Source organism: Sparus aurata, chromosome 8, assembly GCF_900880675.1.
Source record: "Sparus aurata chromosome 8, fSpaAur1.1, whole genome shotgun sequence".
Lineage (NCBI taxonomy): Eukaryota > Metazoa > Chordata > Actinopteri > Spariformes > Sparidae > Sparus > Sparus aurata.
This window is the reverse complement of record NC_044194.1, coordinates 12,569,239-12,586,871: the sequence shown is the minus strand read 5'-3', so window position 1 is coordinate 12,586,871 and position 17,633 is coordinate 12,569,239. Positions and strand designations below refer to the sequence as shown.

Sequence of the window (17,633 nt, the reverse complement as noted above, 5' to 3'; positions counted from 1 at the left end):
CACCAGACTCACAGACGTCAGAGCCGTCAGCAGTTTCAACACTGATATTATCCAGATAAACAATTCTAACGTGGTTTAAAAGATAATCCTGTAATAGGTTATGTAACCTTGGTACAATTGAAATAAAACCTGCCTGACTCAACAAGGCGGTCCAGCAGACAGAGCCTGCCTGTATCATCATGTGTGATTGAAACCATCTACGTTCAGTCTTCCTGTGGCTCATCAAAATGAGAACCGTGTGCTGGAAGGTATTCTCCAGACTCCCATCTAATATCATTAGGAGCGGATATACATCGCCTGGACTAATCCAGCTGTTCCCCACAATTACATTTTAGCCTCTTAGACATATCTGACCCAAGTTCATTGCAGCAGTGCTTTCCGGGCACGATTTAATGATCGAGTTACCGGCTGGAGAGGAAGACTAGTAAAAACGCTTATGAGTCTTTTTCATATGTAATTCAGTTTTGCAAATTGTTTAAGTTTAATTAAAGAATTACTTTCATTTTTTTAATGGGTGCTCTAAAATTATGATAACAGTCTGTGCGTCTGCCTATTTGAATTATCGAGTCATTAAAGTCTTATTAGAAACAGCTCATGAGGTGCTTCACATCCTTAGTTGTTCCTAGCTCTATCACACAAGATATAGAGGTAAGATTTGTTGTGACATGAGACAAAAATAACAGATTTATTTTCAAATTCAAACCAATGCTGTAGTTTGAAAATACTGTTAGAATTCCCTGTTGAATGGAGCCAGACCGAAGTTTAAAAACTGGAGCACAAGAAACATGTTTATGTAAATAAATATACAATATGACATTTATAGAAATCAGCCCCAGCCAGCAGGACGAGGCTGCATACGTCTCGGAGACAGACTCCAGCCAGACTCTGCTCTGTATCTTCGCAATTTGAATGTTGGCTCACAAATGGATTCATTCATTAACCTGGCATCTGGAGGCCATCTAATAAGCAGACTTCCGCTTGAAGCACAACTCCAATCTGTCTCTCCGAAATGAGGGTGCTGAACTGCGATGAGCACCGAGGATATGCGGTCTGTGTCTGGGCATGTTTGAGGAAGAGGAGAGGGGAGTCGCTGAGGAAATACAAGGCACTAAGCTATGCGCAGTCACACAGTCCTGTCTCTGTCTTCTTAAGATTTGTTTGTTCGTCTTGTCTGAGCCACCTGCCCAACCGACACATGAATCACACTGTGTGGATGTTCCTCTGTGTTCTATGCAACACAGATTAAACGGGCCATTGAACCTTTTGATCTTTCCGGTCGGGTCGGCTCCCTCCATGCAAAGCTGGATAGTTATTTATGGTGTTGTAGAGTCTAACACACCAATCTCCTGCCTCGGCACAGGAGTTCAGTGAGACCAGCTGCAGATGGCGACAGTCAGAGTGCTGCAGCGATGATGTGCCTCTCCATCCAGCAGCAGGCAACCAGTTGCAGTGAAGTCCCCCCCCCCCCCTCTCCAGCGCTGTCCGTGGTGCTGAAGAGAACAAAAGCATCAAAGCAGGAGCTCTCCTCCTCGCTCCTCTCGAGCGGGGAGGGGCCCGAGCTGTGAAGGGGGAGGCACCATGTGTACTTGATTCAATTAGGCAGTCTGTGAGGCCTCCCCTGGGAGCAGGCTGCATAGAAGGGGGCTGCAGGCCCGTCTAACAAAGACGTTCAACCCAACCCTTTGCCCTTACTGAATCCGCCTCATTAGTCAGCCGAGTAAGTGTTGATCATCTAAAAACAGTGTCCTCACTGCACAACAGAACGAGGAGGAGGAGATCTACTTCTGACACTCAGAGGGATGAAGAGAGGCAGCATCACAGATAGTAAACTGTACTCTTGTTAGGAGCCTCTGGTGAGTATTTACACTGCAGAGAGAAGCGAACAGAAGAGGACACAACCCCTATTTTGTGCCTTTTGTGCACACCATGGATCCGATGTGTATTTGTTTACTATGTGTTCGTATGCTGCAGCTGACTGAAATGACTTTTCTGTAGAAGTTATTACATGTTCCTGTTCGTCTGTAGTTGAGCCACTGCAGCACAAACAGAAATTGACACAGGAATAAGAAAATAAGCCAGTAACGGAAATATCTCCGTCAGTCCAAGTTGTGTGCGAGCATCAATCGAAGCCGTATCTCTTGGCAAACATCTGTCATATCCACTATCTGACTCGCGCTGCTGAAAGTCCTGCATGTTTCAAAGTTTCCTCTGTATCACAGAGAATCAACAGAGCATTTAGCTCTTTTTAATGTCAGACAGATACATACGACACGGCAAAATTAGTATTCATTTTCCGTTCTGTCGCTCCTTTGAAACACAGCAGATGTCTGTGTTTCTGCATTTGCACGTTGTCAGAGTTGCTCAGAAGCAAGGGTGGAAAAAAAAGAGGGGAAAAAAATGGAAACATCTGCTTGGTTCGCTTTAATCGGTGCCACACCATATCTGTCAACACCAATCTGTGCAAAAATATTTTCAGGATCATTATACAGAGCTGAATGTTAACATGTTAATGCTCTCATTGAAGGTATAGCAGTGGATTGAGGTTGACAGGACAAGATTGTGATATATGGTGTTTGATCCCTCGGGAGACTTCTGATTTTTATGGCTGTAATAGCCGTCATGCAATAAATCAAACTCAATCTATTTTCTTTTAATCCAATTCTTTTGATTTGCACAAATAATTACCAGTGTGCTATTGTTACAAAAACAAAGACAAATCCAGGTTCTGCGCTGTTCTGTCATGGCCAGCCTGACTGCTCGTGTGCACTCAGATCCGCATCCAGGCCCACCAACCTGCAGCCTGACAGTCACACCTGCTGTGCTCTGGGACCACTTGGCTGTTTTGCCACTGATTGCCATCATAGGAACCGGAGATAATTACACAGCTTCCACCCACCAGGCTGGCCTTCTTCGCTAAAACCGTATTGCTCCAGTGCAGCAATAACACTTGTCTAAATGAATGCACGGCACTTTACTGCACGACTGACAGCGCCCATTTATTCACCCGTCCAACTGGAAAGAAAAAACAAATTAATTTGGCACTTAAGGCCCCCACCCCTGTGAATAATGTATCACCATTCCCTCAACCCCCCGCCCCCAAATCACCGCCATTATTCAATCTCTTTTTATGATTCCCAGTTTTCGGTAACACAACTGCTAAAGAGTCTTCCATCAAAGCCTTTTTAGATTTTACAGAAAAATGAATCACTGGTAATTTATCTCAATCTGTTCTCATAGGCACCGCCATTTACCTTGAATAATAATTATTTTTCTCAAACATAATAAACCCCAATAAACACAGTAGAAAAGTCCATCTGTCAAACAAAAAAATAATAAAAAATGAGCAAATTGTCAGAGAACTGAGTGCCTCATCTCACCATTGAGTCAGCACCAAGTTCACTGGTGCATTTATTTGCTAGCCACTGTCTCTTTGTTCACTTCACACCATCTAGTTTATGGTCCTGGCGTCAGAATAACAGCTCTCTAACAATTATCACTTGTGCACCCAGATCCCAGTAACACCTCTCCTCCTCCCCTAGGGGAGGACAGACGTTGGGTTTTACACTCTCTTGTGCCCCATTATATTTATGCAAATTAGACTAAAATCAGGGGAAATCAGGGGGCATCCTTTCCTGTTAGCGCTAATTAGCAATGAATGCTATATTGTATACATTATGCATGAGGTCCCTTCTCTACTCAGCTTTACGTTGTGACCTTGAGCACAAGGCCAAGTGTGGATGGTTTTGATTTTTCTATCATCTACTCAACCAGATAGTGACAAATTCTGTACAGATCTGCCATCCTTTACAATGTAGAAGTTGAAGTGACAGACAGGGGAGCACCTTTTTGAGAATCACTGTCCAGGACCGTAATACTTACCATCATAACACACAAGAGAGCAATCCTGGCTGCAAAGGCGTCTATTAATATCATATAGCTCCAGTTTGCCAATGAATCAGGCCCATAAAGGAGTCCAACAGCAGGAAAGAGACAGACCGGGTATAGAGGTGGTGAGACGCATCACATCCAAGATTGCCACTCTGCTCCTGAGAGCTAGTAAATGGTATTTTCTCAGATCCCATAAAAGGGGCTGCATTAAGAATAAAATGTTGAGAAGCAATTATTAAAGAGCAATAAAGTATGTTTAGTGCCCTCTCCAGGCAAGTGGCAAGCGTATTTTCTTAGTAACTGAGCTGAGAAGTGCGGCCTGTGGCCCCCGCGACTATCCGAGGGGGCTCCATGTGAGGAGAAATTAAAGGAGAATTGACTCATGATAAAGTAGAGATGATTATGTGCTTTGTTATTGTCGAATCGTTGAGAAAACTAATCATGATTTTTTTAATAGGACTCAAGGTTAGGGACGGAGCTTCAAGGTGCTGTTGTTTGTAACATATTAGCTTCTACTGAAAAGATATGAGCCCCATATGTCGGCCAAAATGGAGTGTAAGATCGAATTTATGGAGGGAAATGAGGGGTTAAACCTAGTGTTGCTCAGTGAATCTGTAAATTAAGTAAAAAAACAAAGTGATTAGTTCAGCAGATGCAGTGTTCAGTCACACTCAGAGGTACTCCTATGCATCATGACAACAGACTTAAGGGCAGAACTGTAGGTGTACCTAATGAAGTGCCCACTGACAGAACAAAATATCATTAACGTGTTTTGATTGGTTGTGACAGGAGTCTGCTCAGTCTAAATTACACACATTGACAGCTGAGCACAACAAAAAACACAAGGAATGGCTGAAGATACATTTCAGCCTTGATTTAATGCTCCTAGGTAATGACATTAAACCGGTACAATAAAGTATCGCATAGTGAAGCATAAGCAGCTAACCCCCACTCACCCCGAAGGGGAGGCTTCTCAACTTTCATCCCCTTCTGCCTTGTTTTTAACAACAGCTTCCTGCACAGCTCCTGGTGGAGGAGCCTTGTGGATGAATGAGTTATCTGCATACATCACAAGACTATAAAAACACTCGGCCCTGCTGGGAGGATTCAGGGCACACTGAAAACTGTGTTAACATCTCTGATTTTGCAACAGTTTAGTTTTTCTCCCTGTACATGTTTGACTTTAGTCTCCGTATCACGAGTGGTTCTGGAGTTGTACCCATGTAAACATGGTAGCACGGTCTCCTTCCAGAAAAAGAAAGCTGTGCTTCTACACAGGCGGCATCTCGAGGGAAACAACCTGGGAGACCTGCAGCAAAACACAGAGGAGGATCACAGCAACTCACAACAAAGACTCCAAGTGGCTGCAGGAAATTATCTGCATTCATCAAAAATTCAAAAGATACTCTGCATCCATCTTTAGTCTGCTGTAAATCTATATTAAGATGCAGCTTGTCCCTGGGTTAATAATGAGTCTCTGGGTGGGAATGGGAGGACACGATAATCAACAGTTGGCACAGCGAGGCTGATCCCAGCAGGCAGTGCTGTTGTGGCATAGCTGGGGTGAGAACGTGCCCGGCACCTGGCTGGTGGCCTGAGGGGAGCTGGCAGATGGTACTGACGCTAGGGTGTGCATCCTCATATACTGAGAACCACTAAGCCTTACTCCCTGGGAGAGAATGCAAAGAAGGATGGCACCTGCAGGTGTGGAAAATAAGCGCTGCCAAACAGAGGGGGGGTCGGGCAGAGAGACTCCAACAGACTGGGCTGGATAGGGGTAAGAAGGGTCACAATATGCCCCGGGCAGACAGATGTTTCAGCTCATTAGGGCTAATAAAGCAGGTCTGCATACTTTGGCCGACAGCTTAATTATTTATACCTCCAATGTCTGCATCTTAACCCGTCTCTAACCATTTTTTTTTTTTTTTTTTTTTTTCTCGCTCCATAAGTCTATGTATAGGTGCAGCTCATGCTGAACACATACTGCATGCTGCTTCGGTGCATCTATATGTTCTGCCAGGCTGAGCACTGTTCAGAAACACACAGAGACTGCCAAGAGTGTCATTTACACATCGCCTGATGAGTGCTTATCCATGGGGACCTTTGAGTTTAAAATGTCATTGGCCCAGGCTCCTCTGAGCGCACACAAAGGTCACCAGTGACACCGGCTCCAGAGATACTTATTGATTCCCAATCCACCATCATTATTCCCGACAATTACAGACCGGACTGAAATTCTAATCATGGAAATACATTCAGAGTGAGGATGTATCTGGAATCATAATAAAGTGCCAATACATGTATAATTCAATCTGAGGTCAGGAGTTCCCCTTTGTGTTAGTGAACAACACCCTTTCCACTGGTACATCAACATGTGCCGTTTAATTCATTTAAATGTAATTCTAATAATAATATATTCAATGTTACTTTAAAATGAAAAAACTGGTGATTTACAAAAAGAGATTACAGGAAGACGGATAAAATGTTCCATCTGACCATATGTGTGACTGTTTTTATTACCTCTGCCAGGGAGGTTTCACCCATGTCAGTTTGTTGGTTTGTTGGTTTGTGAGCAGGATTACACAAAAACTCCTGAACGGATTTCCATGAAAGTTGGATGGAGGATGGGTCTCAGCCCAGAATAGACTCCACTAACATCTGATGCTGATAAAGGGACGGATTCAGGAATCTTGACCTTTCAACATTACAAGATAGAGTGCCTTTTCCATATTTTTGTAAAATTCGCAGGGGAGAAAAAAAAGGCACATTTAGGTGGCTGCCATCTATGAGAGAGTACAATTTGACAACAATCCACATCTAGCAGATCTGAATATGTAATATTTAATATAGGATTGGGCTTGATTGACTTAAAGGGGACCTGTTGGGCGTTGGCAGAGGTATGCCATCATACAATGCAGGATTGTACAATAAAATGCAGTTGTAGCCCTCCTTGCTACCCATGCTACACTAAGAGAACATGTATGAAGAGATATCCAAATATTTGAAGCGCAACTATTTAACTTCCTTTTAACTTAAAATAACCCGGCCGCCATTACGTCTGGCAAATTGTTACAGACCTGGGATTTGTAATTATGGACGGTAGTGTTGCACTCAGAAAGTATTTAGCCTATAATTGAGACGTGAAAGCAGATAAAAATGGTGGATCACCAATCACGATACATTTTCCTGGTAGATTAATTATTCTAAAGCCACTACATTTTGTAAAAAGCTAAACTGCCAGCTTAAATCATAGAGTACAACATGGTAATATCAGTGTTTTAAATTATAGCGCATATAAAAAAAAACGGTTATAGTGTAAGAAGACAGAACAGGATGCATGTAGCTAAAATTATTATGGCTGCAATTCATTCTTGTTTTTCTTTTCATTGTTTTTTCACCCTCTGGAGCACTGGGAAGCACCTTCCTGATGAAAAAAGGCTGAGCACACAGTCGCTCTGACAGCAGACAGAAGCTGAGCGAGCACAAGCTCTGATGAAAGCAGAGGTGAACTGCCAACATTAATTGTAGTTCAAATTTCAAATGCTTTGATAGCGCAACGTAATTAAATTCACGTCGGCATGAGACAGGCTTTCCCTTCGCAAACGTGATTACAGTCTTATCGTACATATTTGCCATTTAGAGTTGAAGACATTCTCATTCTCATTTTAAAGATGCAAAAAACAAACAAACAAAAACACACACAGAGACGGAGCTAAGTGGCTGTATGGAGAGGGTTGGTGTGTATGAAGTGGCCTGTCGCCTGCCTGAGCACAGATGGTGGCAGAGCAGGATGTACCGACCTGTACTTTTGCCCACATGCGCGTGCACACAAACACACACAAACACACACACATACATACAGAGTTATCACATATGCATGGATGCATATGTAAATACTGCCCTCATACATACACACCCACACAAAGGAGCTGATCAGCCAAGTTAAGAGCTCATTCTATGGCACAGGAAATGACTGCAGATAGACAGATTGGTCATTTAAGAGGGTGTCGCACTCGTTTTACAAAGATCAGGAGTCAAAACCCGACATTCTCAAAACAGCTTCTTTCCTTTTTCTTTTTTTCAACGTTGACAACAAGATATCTAGACATGTCGATCAAAAGGCTGACTGCGGTTCACAGAGACATCCAAGGCCAAGCAGGATAATTAGTGCACTGGAACGATCAATACTCCTCACGTGGGGGTTGAATGCAGAGGGGGAAAAAAGCAATCTAGGGAAGAGATGGAAGAGAACTGCAAGGGAAAGCAAAATGCAAACATGCAACATGCATTACGGAGTGAGAGATTCAAACCTCAGCAGGAGGGATTCCACTCACTGTATGTAATGAGTACATGCCGAGTGCAGGATGTGCAGCTATTTGGATCCATTGTAAACACCACTAATATTCATTATTCATATTCTAAACAGAGAGGTACACAACATATTGATTACAAATAAGAGCTACCGGGGATGTCCTCAATGAGCATGCAGACAAGCAGTAAAGACTGGAGACAAATGGCAAGGCGCTAAGACAGGAAGACGGATAGATAGGTAGATGACTGAATGCGAGGGTTCAGCAGATCGATCGGCAGAAGAAGAGTGGAGGTCCCTCGGGTGAAGTGGGACCTTTTTAGCACCGTGTGAGGAGAGAAGGATGACATGTTTCCCTTTTGAGGTGCTGAGTGTGTGAGGGAGGGCTATGCCATCATGGCCAGGATGGAAAGACGCATGAGAGGGAGAGTGTGTGGCCACGGCGCTCTGTGGCGTGACAGACGGTGATAGCAAGTGACAAACAGGGCTCTCTGAGAGAGGAGAGGAAGACATACTGGTTCTCCAGACTCCAGCTCCCCGCCATGACTCTGGGACGGGAGCCATGCACTGCCCATCCTCGCTCAGTTACAGCCATCGCCATCAAGAGGAACACCGAGCTCTTGATTTGATCTGGAGGCTTTTTGATACATCATCCCGTCGTCTTTCTGGATGTACTTCAGGGGGAAACCCAATTAAAAATGGGCCAAAAAGAGCAGGACAAGCATACCTGATAGCAGCCCTGTGCAGTGAGGTGTGGAAGGGGGGAGCAAGAGGGTGGAAAATGTTTTGTGATCACAGCCAGTCCTGCTGCTTGATGGATGGAAAACATCAATCTTAAAAAAACAACACATAACATATGTTATAATACATAAAAAAACTACAACATAATAATGTTATTCTTTTTTCATAATTATACTCTCCAAAATAATATAAACGGAATATAAAAAAAAGAAAACATTCAGCTGTCACTATGTTCAAACCAACATGTCATTTGCGTTAAACTGAGTGACGGAAACATGGCTTCTGCAGAAATAGAGAATTGCTCCCCGATTTCCGGAATAATTCGAGTCTGTAATGGCTACCCCGCACTCACAAAAGGCATAAATGAAAACATGATGTGGGTGTCATCCGCCGTCCCTGCTACAGATTAAGGTTCTGACACTCAACTAGGAAATCCATTTGAGCAAACAAAATACATAAAACATTGAGTTGCACTGTTTGCACCTTGGCAACAGCTTGACTATTATTAGAAGACCGGTAAGGTGCAGTAGAGAGACAGAGACGGGAAACGCTCCAACTGTGTGCAGACAGGCCAGACTCACACACATAACCCAGTCTGAAAATGATATTGTGACGCCAAAGGCACTATGCAGGACTCCACACTCGCACTTCATTAAATGTTTTTATTTTACAGCAGGAAAGTGATACAAAACCAATGTATTCATGTGAAATACTCACAATAAAAATACTATTAAGGTAGTCAATGAAAATAATCTGGTCTTATTTGAGATGACTTTGTGAGAAGGACAGTATGACCGTTAAAGTTATAGACATTTAGACAGGAAGATTAATTCCATTATCATATGTGTGTATTTTATATGAAGCTTAAAGACTGAAAACAGCTAGCCTGGCTCTGTATCAAAACATAAAAATCTGCCTATTGAATAATACGTCATATCTTTAAAAACTAAGTGTATTAATCATAACAGTTATGGATTACGTGGTGTTACTGGCCAGGCTACTTCTTAGCCAGGAGCAATGACTTCCTGGAGTTTTATTGTCATCATGAGATTGGCAGGAAACAAACCTCCAGTGAGTCACTGCTCCTGGCCAAGAAAAGGTTTGGCACGTTTTTCTCTTCTGCATGTTAAGCTAATGGCTGCAGGATGTAGCTTCATATTTAGCATAGACACATGTATGCTAAAATGTTTATGTTAATATGTATGCTGTTAATCCTAATCTCCTAGTAAAAAAAAAAAAGTAATATTTTCCACAATGTCAAACTACACCTATGAAAACATGCGACCTCTATGACAAAGTGTCAGTTCAACAGAGGTCTAATCAGTAATGGCCGCCCCATTTCACCATATCAACACGCCCACATTCGCGTCACACATTCAGTCTCTTTAGCCTGCAATGCACAGGACAGTTGTCCATTGTCTCTCTTAATTGATGTCAGAGCCCTGAGGTGCATTAGTGCGTTACAGGATGTGCCCATGCTGGTGTGCATTTGCCCTTTCTGTAAGAAGCACTGGGCCTCGCCCACCAGCTGCACAATTCAGGCAGAGCATATTGATTATACTGCTCATGGAGGCAGAATGAAAGCGGGCGGGGGGGGGGCTTGGGGCTTCCTCTGACTGACCTGCTTACTTGGGGACAATATCAGCCTCGGTGGGCAGAAGACCGACTGTAGGTGGTTCTTCATTGGGCTTTTTCCATGGCCTTTAGGAGCGCCTTAAAGCAAGACTGATTTATTGAGCGGGAGAGAAAAGAGGGGGAAATTGAGAGCATGCACACTACAAATCCCTCACACTGTCCAATCTGCAAACACGGCACATCTCAATTGGTCAGTTTAAGTTATGCAGCCTCACATGCCAGCATTTAAACTCATGCTATTCAATACCACCTGGTGGGCAGAAGATCAATGGACGGATTCAGTTAATATCAAATTCTCACTTTCCTTGATTAAGTTAGCATCTTTTTCATCTCGCTGGCACGGAACTGTGAAAATTGAGATTGGGTATCTTATCAGATATTCTAAGATCTAATTACAGCAAAATGATTTGTCGACATCATAATTGCTTGAATCCAGAGCCCGTAAACCTTTCCTCATGTCTCACTTGAGATCCATCAACTCCAGAGGAATTAATCCATTTATCGGCCAAATCGAGGGTATGCGGGCATGACAAAAAATATATAAACTAGCTCATGGTGGGTGGAGAAAAGTGTGCTCTCCTCAAACCCAGTGAGGAAAAGGAGAGGCTGCTGAGGAAAGTCTATCCTGTGACCACAGCTGAAATAGAGTGGAAGGAAACGGGCACAATGTGGCACAGCAAAATTACTGCCACTGTGGGGCAGTAGTCCATTAAGCTATAATCCAATAGTGTAGTATGAAATCTCCTCAGCAGCAGCCTTCACTGCATAATTCACCTGGCAAGAAATAGTGTTGATGGTTTGTCAGGCCGGCATCGGTCGTTGGGGAATTAAAAAAAATAAAACCAGAACCACATGGACTTCACAAACAGTGATTACAGCTCAGAGCTCTCAGGAGGGTCCTCCATTATCAACGCTGCACAAATCAATGTTTATGAGCATCATAAAAAAAACTGCAAACTGGAAAGCCCCCAAAGCCCGATTCATCCATAAAGTCTGTTCTTTACACGCTGTATTCAGCCAGCTTTAAGCTGATTTAACCTGAAACCAGTCCTCTATAGTCCTTCGTTTCACTGCAGGAACTGATGCTGCAGTTTAGTCTAAAACCAAAATGGGGTGTTGATGTTGTTGCCTACGGCGATACTTACATTTATTTAGCAATCTATAATTAGCATCACTAAGATATTCACACTTACTACTGTTTGGAGCAAGTGCAGAGGAGCCCATGCCTGCATGTGTGAAAAGCTGCATACTAGACGATTTCTGTTCCTTACTTCCATGCTGTTTATCTTTATTATAATGTATGGTATTAAAGAACAGTATTGTATTGTCTATATGTCCAGGTTGCATGACATCATGTAATGATTAGAGCTGCAATGGTTAATCGATAACTAGACAGGTGGCAGGGTCCGCCAAATACAAACAAAGTAAGAGAGTATGAAATTGTGTTGTGCTTTAAGGTCAGTTTGTTTATTCAGTCATGAACACGAAAATAGTTTTGTTTTTTTTTGTTTTTTTAAATGCTGAAACAAATAAAAAAAAAAGGTCTTTCTCTTCATATTAAAATGTCTGCCCCAAAACTAGGTAGGTCACTTTTAGCTAACTGAGAAAATAATCAACAGATTTGTTGAAAAAGAAATTAATAATTAGTTGCAGCCCGAGTGGCAACGAGGTGCAGTAAAAATAGTATATGGAGTTGTTATAACACATGAAATTACCTACTATTAAATACAGGTTGATATTTCGTGGTACTACAAATTATCACCAGGGCAGTTTGTGAATCATAATGAAAATGTTTTTCTGGAATAAATGATCAAAAGGTAGTAAAAAGGAGTCCTGTCTATGCAAAACGGTCATAAAGTCTAACCTCAGGAGCATTCAACAAACAATAAACATGATTGCAGTCCTTCACCCTCTGTGATTGTTCACCTTGACTTACTTTTCTTTCAGTAGTAGCACAGTGAGAGTAATAACTTGATTTAACCTCCTGTAGAACGATATTTGCTATCCTGAGTCAAGTAAATATGTTAAGAAAACGACATTTGTAAGCAGTTTCAGTTTGAAAATGGGGGTTTAGTGATGCCATTTTTGATGGAAATGTCTAGTCTCATACAGGTGGGCAAGTGCTTTAGTTTTTTTTGGTTCCTATATATCATTAAATCCTTTGTTTTACCAGATCTCAGTGACATCTTCATCTCAGAACATAAATAAAGGATTAACTAATGTATCAGACATTCTATGCAACATATCTGCTTTGCTTCTTTCAGTAATATGCTTTTAAGGAGACGACTAAGTCCTAGATATCCTAAAATCATTATTGAATCTAAAACATTTTTTTTTTATACAAATACAGCAGACGGATATTTGAAAAAAGGCATCAGAGATTGTAATTGGATACGCATAGTAACACAGGGAAAGGGTAAAGAAAGCATGGATTATTCATGTCTATTCCCACAGTGCAAACAGCTTCTTTTTGATGGATTGTGCCCAGGGCGCTCCTCCCTGCTCAATACCAACAGTCCCAGGCAGCTCAGCCTCATGCTGCTCCACACAGCTCGGATGATGAGCTCTTCCAGAATCACAGACAGGGCCAGCGGCTCTCATCTCCCCTTTTATACGCAGACATAATGATGGTGTGTGGTCTGAGGTGAACCTAAATTTAAACTAGAGTATCAGGAGGAGGGTAGTAGGGCAGAGAGGTAGCTGCAGACAAGTGCTGACAGTGTTTCACAGCGCTTGTTTTAGTTCAGCTGATGGAGAGGAGGTAACACGGTGTGCTACCAATCAGGTGACAGGTGGAGGTGGTGAAAGTCAGGCAAAAACACAATGTCACCTTCAGTCCAGCGCAGTAACATGAACTCAACATATTTCTCTGCACCAGTTTTGTTATCCAGACAGAGACACTTTGGAGTGTCTGTGTCTTTGTTTGTATGTGTGAGCTCACCTGGACTGGCTCCAAGTTGTAACAGAGGAAAGGCTGCAGGGGTGTTAAAGCAGGAAGGTGGTGATGCTACAACAAGAACACTCACTGCAGACGAATAGATAGAACATTTTTATTTTTCAATGGTTAATTCTAATTCATGCCATATTTCAGGCTTGTATCAAAACAATTTGTGAAATAGTCACAACATTTAACTGATATGATTAATGTACAAATGTGCAAAAAAAAATGTCCTTTTATGTTCATGACCTTCAGCATGACTGTCAAATGGAACCTTTTCTATCCATCTACACACATCTTGCTTCTAATGTCACAATCCTGTCTTTCAAATTCACGCCATCCAACCCAACCACCACCCTGCAACTCTAGCGTCGTTCATAAATGCTGTATATCATTAGCTCAAAGAAATGTGGTGCAGGAATGAAAACATTTGTCTGAAATGGCCAAATTATAAATACTTACAGCCAAAACCCTTCAAAAAACAATGACATTCTCAATAGAATCGTAATACCAGTTTGTACAGCAAGAAGTATTAGTCTGATAGTAGTTTCAGGTGGGACCATGCAAGAAAGTAGCGAGGTCATCTTTAAGAATAATAACTTATCTTTAAGAATAACAACTTATCTTTAAGAATAATAACTAATAATAGCTCACAAAATATCAAGAAGTTCTTACACCTATTATCCTCATTAAACTGAAAATACACCTGTACGCTGTTTGAATTCAAGTTTGTCTCTTTTACATAACTAAAAACGAGCTTAAATGCCTCATTAACTCATCGCAAAAAGTATAATTTGTTAGACGGGAAAATATTCTGGCTCTATGTTCTGTTTTTTGCCTGCAGCTGATGTGCAACTCTCTCTCACCTCTCATGTCCCCACCTGCCGTGTCTTCTGTCCCCGGAGTCAAAGTCCTGGTAGAGCCACTGTAAATCACCTCTGTATCCACATACTGACATCTGACGATCTCGAAGGCTATTTCCGGTCAGCTACACGAGGTTGCGACCCAAGTAGACTCCAGTCAGCTAATAGGGCCACTTAGCTTGCATGGCTGACTGAGCTAACTGGCTAACAGCAGCTAGTACAGCCAAATATAGCTACAGCAAAGAGTAAAGAAAGAGGCAGATAGCAGTTATGCTGCCCCTGTATCGGACAAGTTACAACGTCGAAGTTGTACTGTCATGGAAAAATAGACAATTCATGTCCATGAACACAAAACTGCTGTGAAATTGCATATTCTGTATTACCTGTGTGGTAACTGATTTTTTTTTTCGGCCTATGTGGACAGAAACCTCTCTCCCACTTACATGAAAATTATTTATACGCTAAATGAGGGTCTCTTGGTCGAATAAAAATAAAATAGAAAACATGAATGCAACACAAACTAATCTGCAGCAACATGTCCAATATATCAGAAATGCTTTTAAATGCTACACAAGAAATAAAAAAAAAAAGAAAAAATGAAGAAATTGAGAAATGTAGAAATAAAAAATCCTTTTAATTCCCAGAATTACAGTAAGTAAGACAGAATCAACAGACAGCTCCTCTGACTCCTGCATTAAATGATGTGCTCAGTCTGCAGCACTGAAATAGCTTTCCCTCTACATGAGCTCTGAACTGAGGGTGAACCTGAGCTTTTTTTCCTTTTCTATTTAAGAGACCTATCTGTAGACGGCAGGAGGCCTTGCCAAAGACTCTTGGCAGCAAATTTAAAAGACGTTCGATATAAGGAAATCCTACACAAGGCAGGTCAAATCTCAACAACAAATGTTGCCTGAAGCCATCAACAACCCCAGACAGCAAGTGATGGTGTAGACTGTTTGGCCCACTGATGACAAACTGAGTAATCCTGAAATTTCACACTTTCAACACATTCCATGCCATTGCCTAACATTCAGCAGGTGAAAATGGACGGCAAATGAACCAGTCTAATGGGCAACTAACCATTCAAAATACCTTAGCAACAGTTATAATCCTTCACTCTGCAGACCTGAGCGTCAACCCATGACTTTGCTCTCTTCCAATGAGCTCACTTCGCCGCAAAGGGGAGGAGGCAGCCGTAGGCAAATAAAGCAGGGACTTGAACAAAGGGAGGAGGCTTCAGAAAACAGTGGACTGTTGGACGATCAGTATTCCCTCCGCATCCGCCGCCATCACTCCCCGCACTCATTGAGAGCACCATTTAGCGTTGTGTGTAATTATTCTGTCACTTAACAGGCAGACACCATGCTCCACGAATGAGCAGACCCATGCTCGACAATTATCGTCAACACTGAAGTCTTTTCCTGGACTGGGGAGCGGATCAGGCCAAAGCTATTTTACACAGACACACATTGTGCTGCCAATATTTCCCATAATACCATGGAGGGAAATATGTTATGTTACATTCAGAGAGGGGGCAGTCAAGTGCAACGCTTTCTCAGAAGCATAAGCCCAATGTTTAACCTCCAAATGTTCATCCTTCAGTCTTTCCTCAGAGATCCATATATTTCCTTCTCTGGATGTTGGACGTTCAATCAGCTCAGCTGTTTTGATGATTGTAAGAAGAAACCCACATGACATGAAAACTGAGAAGTATCTGAAGACAAATTTGCATCTTTACAGAGAAGCAAAACTCTGTGTTTCTCTTTGAGTCAGCTAGTGTGGATGAAAATGAGAAATAAATCATGAGCATGAGCTTGCATAGTCTGCATTAGCTGGCCAGAGCTCAACAAACGGCTTCATAATCTTGAGGCAGAATGCCTGCACAGGATCAGGACCAAAATCTCAGCAAAAATCACATATCAGTTATAATTCTGCCGTAGTCTGTGCTGGTAACTCCTATCAGAGAACAGCATGAACAACTAACAGCTCCAGAGCTCTGCATTTCTAAGTCTTTTCTCAACCTTTAGTAAAAAAAAAAAAAAAAAAAACTCCACCCTGCCACATTCAGTTAGAGAATGAAAAGGTCAATTTATACTAATCTAAAACCAATTTATAAACAAAAGGGATTTGTCAAAAAGCAACTTAACGCAGTAAGCTCCAACAAGTTCGTAAAACTTGACCCAGACAGACCATGTTCAGTGTTCTTAGCTTCTTTATACTTTAATGTACAACCTGAAAGCAGAGCCCACACAGCATCACCCAATAACTCCATCCCATTTGGTGGTGTTGTACTCTTTGGCTGCTCACCCTCCCTGTAGGCCTCCTGTGTGTGGGCTGGTGGGTGCAACAGCTTACCTCCTGACTCCTCCGCCCACAGGACTCATCCACTCCACACTGCCTGCAAATGCAGAGATGCAAACATATGCAATACTGAGGAGATAACACTCACACTCACAGGAATTTCTTTGTTCGAAAAAAGCCAGTCAGGTTCTTTTTCTGAGGAGCTTTTTTTCTTTTTTTCCATAAACTGTGTTACACAACAGGGATTCATGTTGCCATAGTGCCTTCTAACTGCACAATACACTATAGGTTAGCAGGCATATCTCATTCAACACATAACCTGTAATCTGTAAAGAAAAAGACCTTGGGAAACAATGGAAGTCTAAAATATCATTATATCACTTAATATGTGACTCACTATTCTGTTAAAGGAGTAACATGTAAGATCTGGCCAGAATTGCAGTCTAAGGGAGAATATGGAACAATGTAACAGGCAGAATGTGAAGAAATGTCAGTTTTGATGTTGTGTCAAAGATGTCAATCTTTGTCTGAGGCTCCTGTGCTGGTGGTGTGAGTTGACAGTGCAGGAATATTTGATCTGCCAATAGGACCCCTCACTACATGGCTCACTGAACTAACTAGGTAATGACAGCTAGCATTAGCAGCAGTTATCGGTTACTCTGGTGATATGCTGCCCCCTATTTCATGGGGTCAGGTGGTCATTTCTTACATACTGCACCTTCAAACATTAAATAAATTAATGATAAAATTAACATTTTAACAGAACATGAAGAAACAACAGTGGTGTGTCAAAGACGTCTATGTAATGTGTCGGAGAAATGTCTCTTATAGCTAGGATGCTAACCAGCTAGCCTCTTCCTGTGATCCAAGCTAACAGCCAGGGCAAACTCTGTCAGCTAATAGGGCCACGTAGCTCCACTGCTAACTGAGCTACATGCTAATGGCAGCTAATTGCTCC

General features: G+C 42.1%; 1 protein-coding gene across 5 annotated transcripts in view; it reads right to left on the bottom strand.

Annotated features, from left to right (window-relative positions):
* The window catches only part of ccdc33 (coiled-coil domain containing 33), a 51,472-nt gene that overhangs the window by 15,471 nt on the left and 18,368 nt on the right, over window positions 1-17,633 (bottom strand). The window lies entirely within an intron of this gene.